Source organism: Diadema antillarum, unplaced genomic scaffold (genome assembly GCF_040938485.1).
Source record: "Diadema antillarum isolate AM-2024a unplaced genomic scaffold, OU_Dant_1.0 seq00000620_RagTag, whole genome shotgun sequence".
NCBI classification, from domain to species: domain Eukaryota; kingdom Metazoa; phylum Echinodermata; class Echinoidea; order Diadematoida; family Diadematidae; genus Diadema; species Diadema antillarum.
In genome coordinates, this window is record NW_027271543.1 from 1,837,387 (window position 1) to 1,862,102 (window position 24,716).

Below are 24,716 nucleotides of genomic sequence, written 5' to 3' on the forward strand. Positions count from 1 at the left end.
CCGGATGAAAGTCAAAATGGCATATGTATCATGTATTTCTTAAATGGAAATAAATAAAATATCAAATTGAATTGAATTGAAATGACGTTTATACATCATTGCAATCTCTACTACATAACATTTTAATACGCTGTTGATTTACAACAATTTGTGATGTACGTACCATCTTTGTTTTTAGACTCAGTGACTTGATCGTGCCGATTTACAGTCAGCAGCACGTGTACCCAAAATTATGCTATTTTTCTTTGAAGTGAATGTAGTTGCCACTCCTTCACCATCCGAAAATGCCTCATGCTCAGAAGCGCACACGCACACGCACACACACGCGCACACACACACACACACACACACTTTTTTGTTTTTCAATAATATTTATTTGATTTTTGTAATATATATATATATATATATATATATATATATATATATATATACATACACACACACATAAACATGCACGCAAACATGAACTTTTGAACTCATTTGCTCAGAGACGTCATTATCTTGAAATACGAATTCCGTAATTCTGGTCTCCAATCTGAGAATCTGAATGAATGGATAAAGAAAATCCCATACATAGATGAACAGTAGATAGAAAGATGAATTTCACAAAATACAATATAATGATTAATGAGGTAAATGAAATGATGAGTTTTTCAGGCCCATAGATGGTATTCTACCAGATCGGATCAAAAGGATAAACCACTAGCTTAGCCAGCTCCCGTCTGTTTGGATAAAGGGTTCAATAAACAATTCAATTCCCTTCCGTTTTTATCTCAGGGAGTCGTCAACAACGGAGAATTTTTGCGCAATTTCTCAGATGGCTTCGGTACATTTCTTATATCTCAAAGAAAACAAGAAAAGAGGAAGATAAAGGAAACAAAAAAGATATAAACAGAAAAACGAGCCATCACTGCCAGCCCAAAATATTCAAATCGCGTGCGAGACAGAAATTGTAGTATGGGACGCTTTTGGGCGCCAACATTTGCCCGGATGAAGTGGATCCGGTATCCATACACTTATCTCATTACGAAAGGCCTTCATTGAGAAACCAACCTCTATTTTCCCGTACTCTTTTCTCGCACTCCTCCATCTCTGGCCGTTCAAAATGGTCATGCATGCCAATATGACGTCTTTCAGAGGGATACAATTTTTTTCCCCCGTCAACAACATCTTTCTTCAATAATCCGTGCCCAACTCAACTTCGAACTATATACCCTCAAGCTTAACAAGCAAGAAGCAAAGATGTGAAGGAAGAAGAAAACGAGATTGCAACTGAGACAGACGGGAGGAGGGGGGGGGGGGGTAGAGAGTGATGAAATTAATAGGTTTACATGAAGTCAACAACCTCTAGCATATTTTTTTTTTCTGTCTTAGCTGTCTTCGCTTGGGAAGGGACCCATTTGTATAATACTGATTGTATTATCTTAATTGACATCAACATTGAATTACAAGTAGCCTAGGTCATCAAACACTGTCACACACACACATTCACCCACACCCACTCCCACATCCACCCCCCCCCCCGCACACAAACACACATCACATACGTATTATATGTATATAAATGTGCGATGCAGCATACACACGGCAACTCCTTGTTATAGATATCCTTTCCCTATTATTGGTCACACCAGTAATGTAGGCCACGATTTAACCATTCCCTTTATGCTTTCATCATGTTCCACAAATCTTTGCTCCTCCCTACCATCTTCCACATTCCCATTTTGTATACTTTTTCCTCTTGTTGGGTAATTCAGATCATGTGTATATTATGCCCTTTGCTGTAGATAAGCTCACGTCATAATGCACATCAACTGTTAACAATACGGAGCAATCTATAGTGGAGCGTGGTTTTGCGCCGCGACTACGGAACGCCAGCTGGATGCGTGTACCCATAATTTCCTGGACACATAATTGCGGCATTGTCAGATTAATGAGCCGTGACTAAGCAGTAGCTTGACTCCATCGGTATGCCAATAACGACTTCCAAAGGCCACGTCTTTCTCTCTTCCTACAATGGTGTCCCGAAATTATACCACTTTGAAAATTACGATGGAATGTATATAAACGAAATGAAGAGTTTTACTCAGCCCGAAATAGGGTGTCTCTATAGTATTATTTGATTATGAGAAACAAACGTAAACAATCATCAGCGAGGGCGGAGAGTTAAAGAAAGATTGGGAATACGTTTTGACCTATATTGTCTTCACCACTCCCTGTACTTAATGTAAAGAGAGAAAACAGTAAACGTTCGTCTCGCAGCATTATGGTCTAAGTATATAAACCATTTCTATGTAGTTTTTCTGAGTGTTCGATGAATATCATTTCATAACTAAATTTCATTCTGTTTATGGGAACATGCACATTTGAATTGCGATATGTGTGTATCAATACAGCACAGAAATCTTATGTAAAAAAAGAGCAATGGTCATTACAATCATGTATTTGACAATATTTGAGTAATCCTAGCTCTCACGTGGCACGAACTGCAAGTGCGCTATGGATTCCGTCACATTTCCGAGGACAAGAAACGAAAAGGAGGCTATCTGTGTTTGAATATATATGTATAATATGTATATATATATATATATATATATATATATATATATACTCCTAGATGGGTCATTTGGAAGACATTTCCATTTGTTTTATATGCAAATTTATTATTACATGTTCAATGGCAGTTTACGCAATGGAGACACGAAAATTGTCTCCTTAATGACCAGTTGTCTCCCTAATGAAGACACTTCCCCCCAATATGTCTCCCTAAGGTGCCAACTAGGGATATATATACATACATATATATATATATATATATATATATATATATATATATATATATGTGTGTGTGTGTGTGTGTGTGTGTGTGTGTGTGTGTGTGTGTGTGTGTGTGTGTGTGTGTGTGTGTGTGTGTATGTGTATGTGTGTGTGTCTGTGTGTGTGTGTGTCTGTGTGTATCTGTGTGTGGGCGTGCAGGTCCGTCTCTCTGTGATTTGTTTTGTTTTGTTTTGTTTTTCTGTCTGGATCACGCGGTACATAGTTGGTGTGTTGCAGGACGGGCATACCCAAAATTCATCACACTCCTTTGTGAGTGATGCTGTTTCTGAGCAAGCAAGCAGCCAAACCTTGCTGCTGGCTGCATGTAATCTATCTTAGGCTCCACCATAGGCTCCTTCTTTCCCTGAAGGACTCTGGGTTAGATAGATGGAAGGGGAGAAGGAGGGGGGTGGGTGGGAGGGCTCAGTGAAGTCGAAAGAGTGGGGAGAGAGCTGAGAACAAGCTCAGAATAATAGAAGTTTTCCCAAGATAAATTTGACACACGCAAGCGCTATTGTGGCGTTGTGTAAATGAATATTCCAAAATATCACAGCTATCTTTACCTTTGTCTCCTCTGCTGTAGAGTTAGATTGCTAGATTAGTCAAGCGATACTTCAATGTTCTTTCGTCGATAATTTTCAGCGAAGAGCCAAGTCAGTTAAAGGAGATTTTCTTATATGGATGTCTGTAATAGACAGTTTATATATTGCAATTTATGGATGTTTCTTTTCCGCAAGCATATTAACGAAGTATTTTATTCATCTGCTTCCTCCCATTACGCTGGAATTCGATTAGTCGTTGCTAGGTCGGGTAAGCCTCCGGCAAGCTTTGTGGCAACTTTTGTGAACAAAGCATGCACAAAATCGAAAACATTACAGAACTGGTCTAATGTGCTCTGCACCTATAGATGTGCGTCACAGCGTTCAGGAAACAATCCATGATTATAATTAGTGCCCTGACCCTCACACATTTCACACCATTCACATCATTCTCCACCCAAAATTAGCTTAAAGTTTGCCCGATCAGGGATACGGGCAGGCCAGGCAAGATGTATGATTACACTAATCACTTTGTCGTGTTTTCAGAGTCGATTACTGCCATGGGGTCATCGGTCACTATCGACGCTATCGATTTTCCTTTAGCGATATTGCCACTTGCAAGTTTCTCGTGGACAAAACGTTTATAAAGTGTTGATAGATGACGGTCTAAGTAGATAATGTAACATAGGGGAGGGTGTTAAGATAAACCTTTGAGTGTGTAATTGCTCTTGGTTATTCAACTTCTTCAATTATTCTAGGTCATGCATTTTGCTTACATCATGTTTCTGCTGACGTCATAAGAACTACGATGCTGATTGAAAATGAAGTCAACTCATTGCTCCCTACGTTGTATTCCATCTCGAAACTTTCACCATCTCTAAACATTATACATTGCTTGATAGGTAGCAGTGTTCGGGAAGTTTCGATATCGTTTTTCGTTTCATTTTTTTGTGATTATTATTATCATCATCATGAGTTGCAGGAAACAATGCAAACTGACAATGTTGGAATGAGTGTCTATAAAATGTAATGTAATGCCATGCTGACAGTAAACATGGCAGCGTGATAAAAGTTTTGCTAAATTGCAACTTGAAACATCTCATTGTTACTGAAACACTTTTTTTTTTCTCTTGTTCCCACTGATTATTTCATGCCACCAGTACCACGCACTTTATTCGCAATGGGACGTTGCGCATCGTCCTGCCACGTAAAGCCGCCAATAAGATTATAATGGAGAAGAACAGCTGACTAGGATATAGAAAAATTCATTAAACTGCATGACGCCTGCTGCCAGTATTCAGGAGTGACTCGAAAATGATTCAAAATGAATTCTCTTATGTCGTGACTGCTAAAATATTGCAACAATCATAATGGTGCCAGAATAATGTCTCCACTGCTTTAAAGACATTATTTACCATTTGCAGATGAAAGGAAAAACCCAGCTTTAGTGCTTCAAAAAAAAGTTCTAAAATGTGAGTTAGGAATGGAAACAACCAATGTAAAAATCTTAATCATTATGATCAATGTTAAGTATTAATCAATACACAAAATGTGAACAATGTATAGTTATAATAAAATTGTTTCTAAACTAAACCGTCTAAAGTTATATGGTTTAGTGAGAAAAATAGTGATATCTCCTTATATTTTAGGCTTTATTGCGAAATTATAATGTGGTAGGATGATACAACTGACCTACACAGTCATGTGCATCCATTATGATGACTCAAATATTTTGTTAAAATCACTGCTCCCGCTGCTAACAGTGGTTAAAAATACCTTTAAAACTTGAATGCCTGACTTGTTAAAAATCATAGAATAGCGCATCGATGCGTTTTCCTGCTTTGATATTCAAACCCGCAGTGTCCCATGCGTGATGGTGGATAAAATGTCTGACGGCGTTGCCATGGCAACAACTCATTGACCCTAAACAGTCCCAAAGACGCGCTTCATCACTTTCTGTCAATATCATCCTGGGAAGGATCTCCCTTCTCTTTCTTTATCTTCTCCTTCTCTCTCCTTCCCCCTCCCGCTCTCTCTCTCTCCTTCTAATCAGCTGGTTTCACCTCAGAAGATAACGCAATATGCAAGTATTTGGGTATACGGCTTTACACTCCTTGGCTAAAGCAATTATTCTCTTATTTATCAGGCAGCATTTATTATACAACCATGTACACACGCACACACACTCACCAACACACACACGCACGCACGCACGCACACACACACATTAATCACAATACATAATGTGTATGATTAATGGGAAGCAAGACGATACAAAAAAAGTCTGAGGGAAGAGTGAAAGTGCTGGGGGAAAAGAAAAAAGAAACAGCAACTCTTCAAACCATGGTTATCTGAATTTTCATTGCATGTAAGACGTCACCTACCCTATACACTGCCCGAAATCAATTAAAAAATATATATATATGGATCACGCACACATTGATTTATGGCAATTGTTTTTCCTGTAAAGGACCATGTAAGTATAATGAGTTATATCCTTGATGCGAATCTTCTTCATAAAAATAGTTTGTAGCAGCACTGTGGTATCTATTGGTGGATAATGCTCTGAAGTTAGGAGTTCGAGTCCTATCCAGTGCTTTCGTCTGAGTTATTGTTGACTTTGTGATCGATTGTCACTGAAACCCATGGTACAGGTAGCCCGAGACCTGCCTTGTTTTGTTTTGTTTTGTTTTGTTTTTGCAAATTATAATAGTTACTTCTTGTGTAGGCATAAAAAGCCAAGTCCAGCCATAGACACCGTGTGAGAAGGTGTAATGAATCGTGCTTCACATACAATATACTAGTACCACATCGTGATACCCTGTGCACAGCAATGGGTTTGAAAGCAGTAATGTTACAAGTGTATTTTACGAAACGTTGGTAGAAATACTGTTGCCAGGACCTCTTTCCAAATATCTTCTTCTCCTTCTGGTTAAGTCTGCCTCCTTCATTATGCGGAAGATTCTTGCAGACTTCTTAGGAACCAATTTTTCGAATACGCTGCTTATCATCTATAGTATGAACGCACATCCATTGCTCACAGAACATTCATGGGTTTGTTGGGGGTCTTTTTGTCCTTCTGTCGAATATCAGGGCTGCCGAAAGGTATGCCCCTGCAAAAAAAGAAAAGTATGTTACGCGATTCAAATAGACTCGCCTATTCACTGATGTCATGTCTGTCGTTCATTGCATGTTGATTTTATATTACTAAAATGAACTAGAAATATCAGCTTTTGCTCAGCCTAACTTCGGATCCTAGTCCATCTGTCATTATCAAACATATGCTGTTTACGTCAACTTCTTTGATAGTGTTTCGGTATCAAGTTTGATACGTACACAACGTTTTAAGATATCAACCTCTCAACCTCATGACAGCAGGGAAGAGAAAATAGTATCAGATTCTAGTGGGTTTTTTTTTTCTTTGTAATGATGTGTTTGATTATTGGCCCTTCATTCACTCATTCATTTATTTCCGATTCTATCTCAATTTTTTGTTTCATCTTCCAGAATTTTTTAGTCTTGAGCAGACTTTCTGATCTCAGTTTGATTGCCATATCATGTTCCTCTGTTCTGTGTCATGTGAAATATGAAGTTTTGTGATCTGAACAACTTTATTGATATGAATCCAGTGTTTTGTATAATAATAGAATATTTTTGATGAATGTAATATCTGAATATTGATCGATGTTTTGTAATAGAGAGTAAATGGTAGTTTAATTGTCATGATGAAAATATGTGTGACTATGATAATGATAATTTCAGGGAATAAGAAGAGGTTGAAGGAGGGAAAGTGAAGAAGAGGATGGTAAAGTTTATAAGGAGGGGGAAAAGAGAAGATGAAGAAAAAGATGAGTATATGTAGATGAAAAGAAAGTTGATTTTTAGTAAGGTTATTTGTATAAACGATAGAGATTATTTATGAAAATAAGAACAGAGGTGTTGATAATTTTGATTGCATTATTTGTTTTTTGTTTTGTTAATGGTAAAGTTTAACTTTATTGTGCAATAGTTAATATTCTTAATGTATGTTTGTATATTTGAATGTATTCATGTTGATCCTTGTAAGATGTCCGCAATTCAGCCTGCGGGCTGCAAGGGATGTTATTCAATAAATACCTTTCAATCAACGACCTTTAGACTTCGGTTTTATGTGATAATCAAGACCAAGATAAGAAAACAGAAAAACGTCGTTTTGTATTGCTCTCATCCCTTTGCGACGAGACAGATTTCGCGTCTGCGCTGTGTCATGCACGCAACGCCAGCTGAGTATCATCTGTAATTGGATATAGACTCATGTCTTGCTCGCAAGTTGCTCCCATAGGCACACCATTGTAGGACTGACTTTGGGCGGGAGAGCTACCCCACTGCTTGAGCGACATACAAGAGTCAAAAGTCTGTAGTGAATTTGCAATTCCGAGGTATCATGAAGCTCCATGAAGTTAAAGAAAGTTTATATTTTGGAAGACACTGCCAACTCTAGATTCTAGGTTAACATCTCGTGACTTTGTAGATGAATTCTGCGGACTTCTCTAGTCTGCGTTCTTAATGTGACGGGAAGGAATAAAATTGTCTAAACATATTCTATCCCCAGTCAATTTCAATTTCAATTTCAATTTATTTTCGTATTTCTCGATGGAAAATACATGGTAAATAACAAAATATAATACAGAATGTCCAGCTTGGATATATACATGAAGAAATAGGAATACAAAAGTAATACATAACGGTCGATGTGTCATTTTCAATCACAGTATTAAATGATGCGAAGAGAAATACGATGGAACCTACTAAAAAGCAAAGCTTGTTGAGTGTAGGTCCCAACAAAAGCCTAGTGAGGGGAACAGGATGAGGAGCACGGGTACAATTAAGACCAAAGTAAGGATAAACAAAAGGGAATGACTCTTACTCGGGGCTCAGAAGATTCTTCTCACATGCATTTATGAGAACCACATGCTGCACACTATAGCAGTTGCTCTAATAGCAATTTAGACATGGGAGTGATAATGACGTGAATACTTAAGTACTATTAGGGTTTAAACATTCCGGCTTCCATAGACACGGGGAAAGATTTGAAAAATGGAGAACATGAATCAATTGCAATTCCTATATGTGATATACCAGCCAGCTGCAATGGTCAGTCAGTCAGTCAGTCAGTATCATACAGGCTCTCTTTCATAGTTCGCATAAAACATTTAATATCTCAATCTTCATTCTCTGTGATTAACAACTTTATGACTGGGTAATAACTATCAATAATCAATGAACACACCGAACATCTATAATAATGTCCTCACTCAATATCATACCGGCTCTCTTATTTGTACGAAGTGTGTCTGTTTCAGTATCAAAGTGGTGCCTTAGTTCCATCCAACAATAAAAGGTAGTACAAATACAAAGTATACATTATTCTGGTAAATCATATTGTTAACAACTTGTAAGAATTACAAATCATAAAGTATAGTACAAAATATATGAACTAATGAATAGAAACAGTACACACTTCGCAATGGTGACAAAAATAGATATAGCGACGGAATATAGTAATCTACTGGAAAGCAGAGCTTGTAAATTGTAAATCACTCGAAAAACAGTTTAACAAAATTCAAATTCAAATTCAAATTCGAATTAAGACTTTATTTTAATTTTTTTAAACAGAATGTACAAAGAAATATATTCAAATTTATATGTTTGTTTGTTGGTTTGTTGTTCATTTATCCACGCTGTAAACGCGTCTTTACATAAATTGACGGTTAACTAGCTATAGGCGGCATGATTGATATTGACATCGTCATTTTTTTTGGTCCAATTAGAGGGCAGACTGGGATGGCAAGTGTTGCAACTTGAATATTTCATTTTGTTTGTGTAGAGTAGTATTTTTGGCGAGATGCGACGTGTTGATTCTAGGCATAGGTGAAAAAAAACCTTGAAAAAGCACTGGCTAAATGGAATTGAAAACGAAAATTGAAAAAAATATATATATCACTGTCGAATTTCAGATTCATATCTGTAATAATTTTGTTTTTAGCTGAGGGAAATATAATATGCTGCCTGCTCGACATGGGAACGAATGGATGCAAATAGAATTTACAGTATTCACAGGCTCCCGGCTGATGTGTATAATTTCGGATAAAAAGTCCTTCTTGACCCAGGTAAGAACAAAAATAAAATAAAATAAAAACCGGGACGGGGCTGATATTGTTGATGTGCTGATGAAAGCAGGGCTCGCTGCGAGGAAAGTGCTATATAGCTATCAACCCTTTCTGTGCCAGGGACTTGAGAAAATGGGAACAAGGCTATGCAGGATTTTCTTTTCTTTCTTTTTGTGCAAATAAGCACTCAAATGACACAAAGAGTTACTTGGGTATACACATACTCCCATTATGTTAATAACTGTTATTGTGTTGTACAGCAATAGGGTAAAGTAATGTTGCTCACAGCGCTATAGATATGGAACCAGAGGTGAATCAATTATGTATCTGCATTGTATATAATAGCACATCAGTGAGTTTGATAAGAGGTACAATCAAAGTGTCTTTGTCGTGTATCAAACGTCATGCACCAAGGAATGGCTGTAATCGAGGTAAAAAGGCCTACTTCTGTTTATCATTGCATTGCCTATTGCCGTCTGGATTGTCAAGATCCCACAACAGTACTAGGTATAACTTTAAAGATCGCGAACTTCGATCTAAAAAACAGGCCAACCTTCATTTACTGAAATTCAATTTGTAGAGGTAAAATCAAAACGAACTTCACCCGTAAGGAAGCTACAACTTGCGGGCCCATCAGGTTGGGATCATTTAACAACATCTGAGTCAACAAAACATCAGTCGCATAGAGAGGTCAGGTAAACTGGTGCTGGTTATATTTGTGTCGTGAAAAATATATCCATTGAACTCCGTCATTATCATGGTAGTGCCTGGTTGGTATACAGATAAACATTTCTAAGATTGCCCCCCCCCCCTTTATACATTTTTTTTTTTGTCACTGCCCCAGACGTATTGTATTCAGTAGAATGAGACGATTCAATAGAGAGCGAAAAAAGGAGACTTCGTGAGAGCGTATAGTTTGTGATTAATATCTTTTATTTTGAAAACGCATTTATGTAATCCGCGGAGTATGCAAAACGAATTTGCACAAGTATACCACGTACGTGGCTGAAATAGAGTTGTAGGCGTGTGAGCGTTTTAACCTCCAAACCACATAGACAAATTGTGTCAGTTCTTGTTGTCTTTTGTGATATTTTGATTGAGAGTTGTTTGCGTATCGAACTGCGGGGTGTTTTCGTGTTTTTCCCGTAAAAGCTAAAGTACGCCGGTAACATGTTCCCATCCAACAAAACAGTGAGCTACCCATGGGACATAGAAAATGCAAAAGTATGAGTGTGGGTGTATGTGTATGTGTGTGTGGGGGGGGGGGGGGAGGGAGGAGGTCTTTCTTAGGGGAAAGCGAGTCCGAGTGATGCTTTCCCCGATGTGAATACCACGTTAAAGGCATGTGTCATCATCGCTGAATGAGAAGTCTGCAACAATTCGTGATGTCACAATAGGAGAATAATACAAATTTGAAGAAAAAAAATAAGAAGAGAATCCTAGTTTTTAAAGTATAATAAATGAGCATAACGATCAGCGTATGAATTTGGGGGTAAATTCCCTTTTAACAATAGTTTGATCTGCTGGACCAACGTGGATATCACAATGCTTTAATGAATCTCACGTTAGAGCTATTGTATAAGGCACTTTCGAGGGAGGGATGTAGAAGAAATTCGTTAATGTGCAATCCCATAGCCATCTGCAGTGTAAGAAGAGCAGAAATTGTCACAAGCCTGAGAGCTCCACTTTGGAGATTAGATTTCAAGGATAATTTCATCAATGCCATTCCTGTGCGAGAAACCAATTTTATCACTTTTCCATCTCTCGTCAGTACTCGTCTATTAATCAAACTAGAGGCTGGGGGGGGGGGGGGACAGAGACAGGACCCTCGGGTGTCCTCTAGGTCGAAGTCCCGTGTTATCCACTCATTAATGTCCAACAAAGTATACATCCGCTCTCATTTGTTCAAATGGACATATCTACTGTAGATAGCATTCGATTTACAGGCGAAGACTCTGGCAACCTAGCCTTGTTCTCAGGCTGCTACCTTTCCACCACCTTGGCAGTGTCCACTTTAAAAGGTACCTCTTATGTTTCATGGGAGGCTGTATATTCTGTCATTTTATGCCCATGGGTGTAAGTCTGTTGGCGGTCGTATTTTTAGGGTTTTTGTGTGTTTATGTGTACCTTTATTTTCAAGCAGCCTTTGCTCAGGGCTGACTATTTTTTGAATGGAAAATTGAATGTGCACGTAGCCTAAGAAAATAAGACAGAGCGTCTGGAAGTCACGCTAACGGCGGACAGGCAAGTTATCCCACAGCGCGGTCGTGTCCATAAACTTGATTAAACTGTTGAGCACGTGACACAGAACTTAGCCATGAAAAGCTTCATACAGGTTTTCCGTTTCCATTTTTTTTCCCGTCCACACTATGTCCCTTCTATGGTGAAGTAAATTAAAGACTCGACTGGCCAGCACTTGGTTGGTACTGCATGACAATAGGTCGTCCCCTCGAGGCATTGAAGTGTTTTCTGTCCGTACTGACTTCATGTTTGTTTGTTTGCTTTCACCTCTTTCAGCGCTTATTTTCTAGATAATTCTTGAAATGATGGACGTGGGGTATACATGTTGCTTACTTTGGTTCGATCATACTCTGGTCTACTGGCAATGCTCGAAGCCATGTACTTGTGCTCAAGAGAAATGAGAGGTGAAAATGAATTAGAGGACAGAATTAAAGCTCTCGGCATACCCTCATGATCTCTCTTGTTTGAATAGGATATTGTAAGCGTAGATATCATAAAAGGGACAAATGTGACTGGATCAAAATAAAGCATTCAGGCCCCGGCACAACAATCAACTTGACACCGAATTTTGTCTGTGAGAAAATGATATGAACCTATACTTAATATATCCCTGCTGATGAGGTCTTTAGTGGAATTAGAGTTTGAGGCGTGTTGTTCATAATATTATGACGACTTTCTATATTAATGTAGGTCACCAGTGTAATTATGTGTCTTTAGACTCACTAAACAAATTCACTTTCCAAACCTTTTTTGCGCTATATCTGTTTCTCTCCATCTATATATCTCTATTCATGCTCAGTGTGAAGGCCTGGTGTATACCCTTCCGTGACCAGGGAGGTGTTAGAAAAGGAGTGGAATCTCTTCGCAATTTGTGCAAATTTATGCGTTGGTTCTACAACACGACGATTGAATGCTTAGCATTTCACTGGCTTTGATGTTCCTTACTCCAGGCCACCCTTCCTAAAGAGTTTGGATATGAAGACCAAAGAAGATGTTTTTGATTTTAACAATTTCAAACTGTATTTCATAGGAAATGTTGAAATCCTGTATGGACCTTTGTGGTAATTTTGTACTGAACAACTACTTTAAGTTTTTCTTCAAATCTTGCTGTTACTAATACACTACACCCCTAGACTGAAAAAGGTGTAATGTATTAGTATCTCATTAAAAAAGTAAACATATAACCATTTTGCCCATATTTGTGCATACTATTGTTTGCCAGGTTTAGCACTTGAATATTTAAGCTTTCGTATTAAGTAATTTGCTAATGCGTGTTTCTGCGTGTTCAGTAGCATTCTACAGTTAAGGAAGTACAATTTTCAGTAATTATTTTCCCGTGTCCTATATTCCTTGCACACTTAATAATTGATGCCGAAAATATTGAAGGGGACAGCGAATTGCTGCTGGCTGGGTATGTTGTATTTTAGAAATGATGCTAACTTAAAACAGAAGTGCTTTATTTTGTCAAAGCAATTTATTTACACTTGCGATAGAGCGCATAAGTTCTTAGCGGCACGGAGCACTGATACAAAGGAGAGATTCTTGTTTCTTCTTCTCTAACACCTCCCTGCTCTGAATTACTGCTGCATTCGCTGTACGTATTTTGTTAACTTCAACACGATTTCAGACATCGAGGTGGTGTCAATATATTGTCGGGTCGAGTTTGCAATGACCGAGGCTCCATGGGTGTCATACATGACTTAATAGTATTTTATCGTAGCAAAGGCCTTTCAAGTCGTGTGCTCTAGTGTAGCGTGTGTGAACATTATATTGTGGAGGTTTTATCTATTTCTTGATGTGAGAACACGATGGGCCACGTATGTAGATCAATGGAAGGAGCAGTTCTGCCAACCGACGACGAGGGAATAATATTGTAGAAGATATTGTACTAAGATGTGGAGCTATAATATTCTTCTTACGAAACTTACAATAACAATGACAGTGAAGATGGTTATGACAATAATGCTAAGTCGATATAACATTGTACAGCAAATCGATGTTGTACAAAATATATTCAGACATACATTTGGAGGCCGAAGAGAAAAATGAGCGAGTGCATGTCCCATATGAAGCTATTTTGTAAAAGTTATTGGAAAAGAGAGGCCCTATATATAAAACTCGTTTGCTAGCCGTGAAGTTCTAAATATAAACATTCAATCAAGCATACATCACACGCCATTCAGTGCACTCTTTTCACTCTGATACACCAGGGGGACATTTCATGAACCGTTTGGTCCAGTTCAAGTTGATTAATTTCATTTCCAACAAACATATATTTAGAAATACATTGAAACACTCGTATATACAGATGTCAGGAAATCAGTACCACAATGCGATGAACAGAATAACATTGCAAAAGAGATACAGATAAATTATCAACAGAGATACAAATAACTGTTACGTCACTGTGGTAAAGGCAGAAACAAATTTGCTGGAAATGGAGGGGACTGCTAAAAAGCAGAGCTTGTAGAATGCAGTCCCCTCATTAAAAAAAAAGTTTGTCCGACAAAGTTGTCGGACAAATTTGCTTTCACCCAATCAGATGCAAGGATTTCAGTAGCTTGTAACAGTTTGTCAGAAAAATATCCGACCAAAACGCTTCATGAAATGCCCCCTGATGAGTGCAAGACCTGGAATCGGGTAATGACTATTGTCGAAATTAGAGTGAAATGCTTAATTGGGTTATTTTGGCATTTTTGCCTTTCCCATGATATAAAGGAAAAGCGAGATGAAGTCACGATTTGATTAAATCAAACTAATTTCGGCTTTATTATCATTTGTAAAATTTTCCGATGAGAAATGGATCGGAAACGGATAGAGCCTTTAAACGAAAAATTGTGATGTCTTGGTGATCTTTTAGAGCAAACCTCAAGATAAACACAAATCAGGCGTCAGTACAAACTCTACATAATAGTCCCAGTAGAGTAACTTTGCCTCCCATTACTTATCCTAGAAAGACCGTTAATATAAAAACAAAGAAACAACCAACAAAAAAATGGAGAAAAAAACACGATACTTCTAAATCCACCGCTTGAAAATTTGCGTGTGCACGCCGAGTTTGTAAGAGCCTCGGGCGACGAATCACGGGTGAATATTCATGCCAAAAATGTCCAGTGCCGTCATGTAAATGTGACAGTTTCTGGGGCAAAATTGACCTGTGAGACATTCGAAGTGACATTTTATGCGAAAGGGAGCCAAACATAGCGACACAGAATGAGAACAAAAAGCCATCTTACCGACACATTACCCGTCTACTGACTTTATGGTGGATGTCATGCACTTTAGATGAGAATGTCAGTTGAGTCATAAACGTTTGTGTGTTCTTGTGTCAGTATGCATGTATGTATGTAGATAGACGGATTTAGATAGATAGACAGATAGATAGATAGATAGATAGATAGGGAGAGAGAGAGAGATGTATTGCCGTGTATGTGGATTTATTAAAACGTAGGTATGTTTGTTGTATGAATGTACTTCTTTGTCTGCAATGTAAGAATCATTTTGATATTTTCCCCCTCTTTTTTCAGTGTTTAGAACACTATTTTTTTTTTTCGGAAAGGTAGTAAAATGAGACAGAATTGCGTAGCGCCGACAGACGGGTTCTTATATTGATAGAAGCCAAATATCTGCCATACCGGACCCTACAAGGCATAAGACGAAAAAGAAAAATGATGATAATAATTGTGGCTGCTTGTACGGCGCGAAGGTTTGCGTTCCGACGCTCATGACGCTTTATTATGCAGACTGTGAACTACTAGTACGTGCACGTGGCATTATATACGGGAATAGATGAGCAATATTGAACTACGCTTGAAGTACAAGTAACTCCAGACATGGATAATTAAAGGTTTTGGGGAGAACGTTACAAAAAGTTTTGGACCTACAACAGAAAATACAAAATCAGTCCATAAGTGTTTGAGTTTTGGTACATGTACATGAATATGCGTGCATCTACTGAAGAACGTAAATATGTCGGATTGGTTTTTATATTGTATACAATGTGACAGATTTACTCATATGAGGAGAATCGTTTGTGAATTGGGAAAAAGTGAACAGGCCTTAGAACTGGCGATATATGATTTTTTTTTTCGTTGAGTGCTAAAAGGCGAGCGGCCGAATTCTGAAGTTGTTGAAGTATAGGCCTACATAATGATACGTCTTTCTTTGGGAGGTTGCAGAAAAGTGAATTAGAGAAACCTTAGCCAGAAGAGATGAAAGCATGTGGTAAAATATCAGCAGCAGCTTCAGGAAGACACTCTCGCGTGAATCCATGGATTGCACAACGAATTTACTGATATCTTACAACCTTGTCCATGTGCAGGATGTGATTCTGAAAGGACAAGTATTGCGCCAAAGTTAATTTAGGCTACGCACTCCACTCGATGCTGGAGTAATCGGACTGTCACAAACACAAACTTTAAAAAGATTGCCGATTTGTTTTTGGAAAGAATTTGTTTTAATGTAATATAGTAGCAAGAATTCGGTGGGTTGTTTGTTTAAGTAACAATGCTCTGACGTTATTGTTATCAATACATGAACTGAAAATATCTTGATCGACTGTGTGTTCTGATACTTCTTGGAAATTATATTGTCCCTCTTGATAGATTAAAATTCGTTCTTTCTTGTGACACATGCATTACAGGTATGTACATTCGTATAGGCCTATATACGTTATACAGTAGTATTGTTTTGATAGTGCCGTTGTTCCCTCGCACAAGTGATACTCTCGATCACTATTCGCTAGCACCATTTATGGCAACTACTACTTTTGCATAACTTCACATTTTGATAACGTGGAACGAAATTTACTAACTACTCTTTCTCTCTCTTTTAACAAGTAGCGTGAAGAAGAAAACTATCTGCTAGTATCATATAAGTTTCATCAGATGTAATTTCAAAATTACCCATGTTACAGTACCTCTCAATTACAGCTGGATGAAATTTACTTGCTTTGTCGTAGACTTGTAGACGTGTATGCCTGTCTATCAAAGTTTTAGGTGGTTCTTGATTTTTCTCAACGCGCCCGAGTGTGCGTTAATGGGGAAGTCCAGGCGATTTCATAATTTCAATAGTTTCATGTGTAAGTTTGAGGAATTATTGTGGTCCTTGAGCAGAGAAACGAAGACTCTGAAAACCCAAATTGCACTGAACAAGGATGATGACATAGCAGATTCACCATAAGAATGTGTGAGTATCTTTATGGACCCGCCATAAGCATGCATGAGTAGGAGGCTCAAAACTTTATTTCAGAAATGTAGCAAAGTCATTCCATTACAGTACCGCTTGCTTAATTAGGTCACCTGTGAAGAATTTATAGATGCTTTCTCCTTTTGTTCTGTTTCCTTGAACCCCCACTCATGCATTCTTCTGGTAAAGCTGCTATGTCACCATCCTTGTTTATCCTGATTTGTTAAAAAGTTTGAAAACTTTCTCTTTACTTATTCCAATCACTTTAAATTATGTTCCCAGTACAACCTATTTATAGTTGTTCAAATTTAAAAGTCTAAAAATCCGGAGTTCTCTTTTAACGGTGATTCTGCATGTGGATCAATATTGTGTAAGTGTGCGTCAGCTTTATTTAACCTTTATTCATTTTACCACAGGTGTGCGATAACAGTAGTTCTTATGTTACTTTGTTTTTCACTGTAAGGGCTAACCGAAGGTGTAGTGGGTATTACGTGGTTGTGTGTGTGTGTGTGTCGTGAGCATCTTTTTGACCAAATTTGCGTCAGTCCAGTGAATGGTGTGAAAAACGACATAAAATATTAATCTGCGCCCATTCCATTGTATCCCATAGGTCACGTGAACTCACCGAGTTTGTGGACTTTAATCCTCTCTTTCCATGCGCCCGTGTCGGCTTGACTGAACGGTCGTCGACGCAGTGCCGTGGTCTTCGATCATGAATAATAATAAGTCCCGTTGCATCGCGCCACTGAGGGAGTTGAAGAATTCCTTCTGATCGCTTCCCGCGCTTCTTGCTCCCTCCGTCTCGTTCCCGCCGCTTTCTTCTTTTAGCATTTGATTATTGTCATGTGATCAATTTGCGGTGGGTGCCTCTGACGCCAGATAAAAAGGAAGGAATTAAAAAAGACAGGGCGACAAACGTACATGGGAATAATTACTTTCTATCCAGTCGAGGTTTTCCGTAGTTTTCAAGTAAAGTTACGGTTTTAGGAAAGGCAACTAACAAACTCAAACAGTCACACATTCGAGATTGCAAATTAAAGAACAATTACAATCATACATTCCACTGAGATCCCGAGGACACACGTATAACATTACATTCTCTGCACATTTCATACAATTCACAATCACTTCTCAAGTGTTTTTCTGCTTAAACTTGAGGTAAGAAGGCGATTTGTGGGAAATCGCCCATTTGCTTTCTTCAGGACGAAAAGGCGAGAAGGCAGCTTATTAAAACTCGTCAAGGCGACAAAGCGTCTTTTATCTCAAACAGGGCGTCGAGGCGAGTTATGAGAAGTCGTCTCATCGCCTTTCCCTCCGAAACAAGACCCCTACACAAGTTTCAACAAGTTGCCTTCTCGCCCTGCCCTGAACAGGGCGTTTAGGTGAGTTTAAACAAGTCAATTTGGCGCCTATAGGCGAGTTTGCCTTCTCACCGTCTCTCTTTTAGCGAGCCACCTTGAGGCGAGTTTCAACAGGTTGCCTCCTCGCTGCGAGTTTAAGCTTACTTGTTATTCCAAAACTTGTAATCCCGGAATTAAAAGCTACCGTGTAACATTTCTCACTAGGCGTTTTCACATCAGCCCGATGTTTCGAAATAGCGCGCTATTTTGCTGACGATTTTCTGCGAAAAATATCTCGAGCTTGGATTTTTATCGGGCTGATGTGAAAACGCCTAATTAGACCCTCATACATTCTTTGAAATTCTCTGCATTTTCAACCTTTTCTTCTTCCCTAGACAAATTTGCTCACTTAAAAGTAACAACAGCGACAGCCTTTTCTCTCAGTCATAGTGTAAACTTTCATTCTAAGGATGGCTCATTAATGTTTCTTGTATTTATGTTTAGTGTTGTTATGAGTGTAGCTATGTAAAGTGCATGAAACGTTCCGTTATGACCTGGGTAACATGAATGTTCAGTCATTGTTGTCAATCAATGGCCAGCCGACACAGGCAAGCACATCAGACTGAAGCGACCATGACGTCTGTTGACTAGCATTCATTTGCCTCGCACACAAAAACACCCCCTTGAAATTGCGTTCTACTGTATGTCCCCCCCCCCCCCCCCCCCCCAAAAAAAAAAAAATATATATATATACAACGGGAGCTCATCAATGATATTTTTAAAAATAGCGAATCAATCTATATACAAATTCGGAGTATGAAACTATAACTCATTGCCCACATCTTACAGAAAACCCCATTCCATTTGCTTCAGTGGTCAAAGAGAAATGAGGAATTTTGTAGAGGATGTCAGGAATCTCTTCCCTCCAAGTTTTGTCTATTGCATTCACACACAAGAGCATCGAAGTGCTAAACTTGGAAGAATCAGACTCATGACATGCTTTACAACAATCCACATTTCTCTGTGACCGCTTAACCAAATTGAATGGGGTTTTCTGCAAAATAGAGCTAAGATGTTATATTTTAAGATCTTGAAGTAGCATTTAGACAGTTTAATCCTATTGGGTGTTATCTATGCGAAAATCTGATTGTATTTTTAGGACATACTGTATATCTGTAAAACTGTATGACTTTTTTATATCTCGATGGTGTTTAGAACCATAATGTCTCTTGCTCTATCTTGAGAAAATCATCATTATCTTAAACATTTCTTGGAGAAAATAATATGTGAAGAACTTTAAGAAAGAAGTTTTACGGCAATGGGACCCAGTCAGTTCTCCTTCGCCCCCCCCCCCCCAACATTACGACGCCATGCTTGACGACTGCTAAACATTCAAGTGCCTGCAACAACATGAATATTTGTTCGATTTAGCCCAAAGTGATAGATGGGCCTCTTCATTGATTTTTAATGAGGACATTTTTCTTCCTGGGACACGACTCTCTTACGATATCGCATTTGGTCTGTATATGCTGTACTTCCAGTAGAGGAGACAACACTTATCCGATGCACCTGCGTTATGATCAGAATGGAAACGCTGATAACATGCTATAGAAAATCATTTTGGATGAATTTTCGAGTTTGATTGATAGCCCGCCTCGTGCCAACCAATTTGCGAAAAAATATAACGTTGAAGAGAAACTTGACAGAAGCTGGTACCTCTCCTCGAGTTAATGAAAGGAAATGGAAATCGACAGTCACGTATTACAATGTATTATATAAAGCAGTTTGCAGGGATATAATATTAAACTGCATCTTCGGAGGCAGGGCTCTGGCAACTGGGGGGGGGGGGGGGGAGGGGGCATTTCATGAAGCATTTTGTCCGACAACTTTGTCTGACAAATTTGCTCTCAACCAATCAGATGCAAGGATTTCGGTAGCTTTTAACATTTTGTCAGCTGAAATATCTGACAAAACGCTTCATGAAATGCCCCCTCGAAAGTGGCATTTTGCGTCTAAAGAACGATAAAAAGGAGATATTTCAAAGGTGTTGGAGCAAGAAATTCTACTTGGCAGCCTGTCTGTTCGACCATGATATTGTCCATTACCATTGGTGTGAAGGACCTGTAAGACATTGCGCTTGTCTGGCTGTCGTGCCAAATAAGAATCTTCAACAAGATAAGAGTAAAAGACTGAAGGTGTTACCTTAAGAAAAGTGTGTCGCCGTCAAGTGTGACATTAGTGCGACATCGATTGTCTCGTCTGGAAAGTGTTACGTTCGACAGGAGAGATATTCTTGTGTACAGGTCTCCTTTATAACTAATCTCATCCGCCAGTGACGTTTGGAATCACACTGCGTGCATGCCTTCAAATTTAGCTCCAGGGAACCCGCCGATTATGTGGCTGAAAATTGTCACAGTATTCTTAAGATTCCGCCTTTCCTTTTCATGAGAGGTAATGCACTGAATTGGTTCCAGAGATCATATTCATATATTCATAATATTCATAATATTCATGTGTAATCCTCACTCTACAATATATAACAAGCACGTGACTGTATGACTCACTTCTTCGTGAGTCTAGTTTATGTAATGTGCGGATATTATACATGCCATTTATGTGTTCGTCAACCATCAGTAAGTCAGTGACCCGATGTGTTGTCATTTCTGTGTTTTATAATGTCAGGACATGAACCACGATATTCTTGAACACACTTTTGACGTTACAGGATTATTCTGAGGTTGACATCACTAGCTGTCCAGCAGAAGTGAAAAAAAAAACAGTCTCAGGTAATAATCATCGTTTGATATGCGTATACCTGCCCTCAGGTTTTGTTAAATATAGGCTTTTATCCTCCTTTGGTTCTGGGAAATATCTTGAGAAAGGCTTGAATAATTCTATCATAATTCTCTTCGGTTTCGAAATGACCTGATAATATGCCGTTACCACTATCAACCCTGAAACATCGAGTACAAGTTGTGGTCCAGAAAAGATAGAAGTAAAAATAAATTGAACAAAAGCTGCGCCTTATCAAAACACGACGTTATTGTCTTCGCACTCTAGAGATAATGGCTGGGCAAAATGTGTATACCAAGCGTATATAAAAGGTAGTCCACACTCAGCCGTTAAAAATGATATACCGGCTGTTATAAAGAACAATAGAATTGTAATCACGGCGCTTTCGTCATGAATGGGTGTGAAGCACGTGATCATAACAAAACAGAAATGTGTAGTATTGTTTTAACGCCTGTGATCAGTTAGCACACTATTATGACATAAAGCGATCGCTCAAATGCAAATAATGATAATAATAGGAAGAACAATAATAATAATAATAAGCCCACTCGGAAGTTAATGTTGATTTTGTGGCACTTATCACACACATACACAAAGAGAGAGAGAGAGAGAGAGAGAGAGAGAGAGAAACTAAGGTGCCCATAGCGACACAAAAGTTCATAATTACACATTAAAAGTAATCCAAGAGTAATGACAATTCAAAGCAAAATAATAGACACCGCGATATTGTTAAGCAAAAATATCTTATCAATCCAAAGCTCAAGCTAAAAGCAGAAAAAATAAGCTATAATCTCTTCGATCTGGCATACACCCCAACTGCTAATTCTAATTCACTTACCTTTGACAAAGCAAGGGTATATGTGTAACGATAATGTCGTTATGTTATCATAATATAGCTTATAACAAAGAACGATAATGCAGTTTATAGTGAGGCGTATCGCAACAGACCACCAATTAATCATCTCCTTAATCAAAATTAATCTTGTTTACGGAGTATAAAGACCATTTATAATATACTGTTCTAGTGATTCTGTTTCATAAGTTGGAAATCGTTTAGCTTACCCAATCATGAATTCCTACTATAGGTTTAGCAAGTTGAGGCAACGACCATATACATTCTGGATCTTTCATGATTATGTAAGCTTCGTTGTGGAAGCATACACACACAAAATACATTACCCTCATAATATAACCAGAAAAAAGAAAACAACAGATGCAAAAGCTAAAACACACACGTAGTGGGAGACAGAGAAAGATATGGATAGATAGATAGATAGATAGATAGATAGATAGATAGATAGATAGACGGAGAGGGAGAGGGAGATAGAAAAGATATACATCATTAGGCGGGACTCTTTTATGTCCCACCCGGCCATCAGTCATCGATTAAAAATGCATCGATCGATGACATTGCTAAGTGTCTGTTTTACATGCACTCTTATTCATTGCATACATTGAGTATGATGCACCACGAGTTACGCAATTCTGAGCCTATAGTCCTAAGCCAGCTCCCACATACAATGTTAATGAACAGCCAGAGCACTACCCTCGCGTTCACAAAACCACAGAGCCCGTAGCCCAGAATTTCCCCATATACACTATAATATATATATGTATATATATATATATATATATATATATATATATATATTACACCACGTTTACGCTAATAAATTGAGCATTTACGTATTCATTTTGATGTTATAGACGGAGAAATAAGCTGAGAGCTATCCGGGAATGCGAACTTGAATTGGTTCCGAAGTGACATCAAAATAATATAGTTATTTTGCGTTTCCCTTGCGTCGTAAGACGACAAGGCCCGAAAAAAGGTGTGCTGTACGTCCAAAATTTCAAATTTGCTGCTGGTTTTCCACTTCATTTCTCCAAATCGAACCGTCATGAAGACGGTATCGAAGTGACATTGAAACTGAAAGGGATCATTCGAAGAAGACTCGATTAATATGACAACAGATATGTCGAGAATGCGTGATAGAGATCACTTACCTTTTATAGGAGGTGGTCGAAATAAGATTCCATGTAGTGTTCGTTCGAAAGGCGCCGACATTAAACGCGTATTTCGAACCAAAAATGCATTATCTATAGGGTAGAAGGTATAGTGCGTTTCAAATATCCAGAAAGGAACAGCGTGAAAGTTAACAAAAAGATTATGTGACTTAGGTAATATGTTGGGAAAAGAAGAAAAGTAATTGAAGGCTGGGACCTATTCTTCTGCTCGGCCTTAAAGTTGAAAACGAAGATATCTGGAGAGAGAGAAAAAGAGAAGGAAAGGAGGAGGAGGAGGAGAGAGAGAGGGAGAGAGAGAGAGATTCTCAGAAACATATCTCAGGAAAATTTCTTTTGCAAAAAAAAAAGAAAAAAAGAAGAAGTGATAAGCTTAACTTGCACCGTTTTCTCTTGCTCTTCAAGTCTATATGACTATAATGACAGAGGGCATCACTTATGTTTTTACCTCTTTCATCGTTTATTAATCGTATAAGTACAGGTTAGTAGCGTAATTTTAGATTTACGGCAATTAAACTGATGGCAAATATTTTACCTTGTATATGTAATATACATGTTTGTGTTTGCATCAGGTTATTTAAACATGACCCAACGGCATAAATGAATTACCTGCTATACATAAATGCAAAGTGAATCAGAAGAAAGGCATCTATAGAAGAAAAAGTAGATGAATGAATATATGTATAAATTTATGATTTAATGAATACACGAATGAACGAATGAATGATTTCTTGATTAGGAAATTTGACTTGTTACAGTCCACCAAAATGATAAGTAGACAAGTCGGAGTCTTTTTTTTCTCAAAGTATTGTTCCTATTTTTGTGGTCGCCTTCTTACTTAACTTTTTTTTTTTTGTCATGGTTCTCATTCTTCTTTTTTTTTTTCTTCTTTCTCTCCTCATTGTTCGTCTCCCTATTCGTCCTTTGATTTCTATCATGTGTCTCATTCTTCTTTTTCCTCTCTCTCTCTTCTCCTTGGTCCTCACATTTTTTCTCCATGATTTCTACTCCTAATTCGATGATTGAACTTAACTCAATTATGCGCAATCAAATATAGTAAGTTATAAAATGTGTCATCGTGTATGAAATAGTCCGTCATTTATACTGCAACGTTTTATCACGTGGAATTCAGATAAGCCTGGATCGAAGGTGGTTGTGTATTATGTGCTGTGTACACAGCTATTTCTGAAGATAAGAGTGCATGGATTAAACCGACTTCTGTTTCGTGTGTATACCTTTATTGTATCCTATTGGAATCCACACGAGCGATACGCTTTCGTATACAGCGCGTATAAAAAAAAAAATGTAATCCGACTTTGGAGGGCTACTACTGGTATTTCATGATTGTCACCAATGGAGACCGCAATGTTGGTTATGAGGAAAGGAAAACTCTCTTCTTCTTTCCATTGATGCCTAATTATGTTGACAAAAGATATGCTATGCATGACTGACCACATGAACTTTAAAGACAACTACAGCAGATGACAAGTTGCACTTTTACCAAGTTTGAGTGTCACATGAAGGAACAATGAATGTCTCACTGAATGGATGAGATCTGTCAATGAAAGTGGTCACATTAACAGGTCAGCCTGGATGCACGACTGCAGGTTTGTATTTAGGGTTTGTGT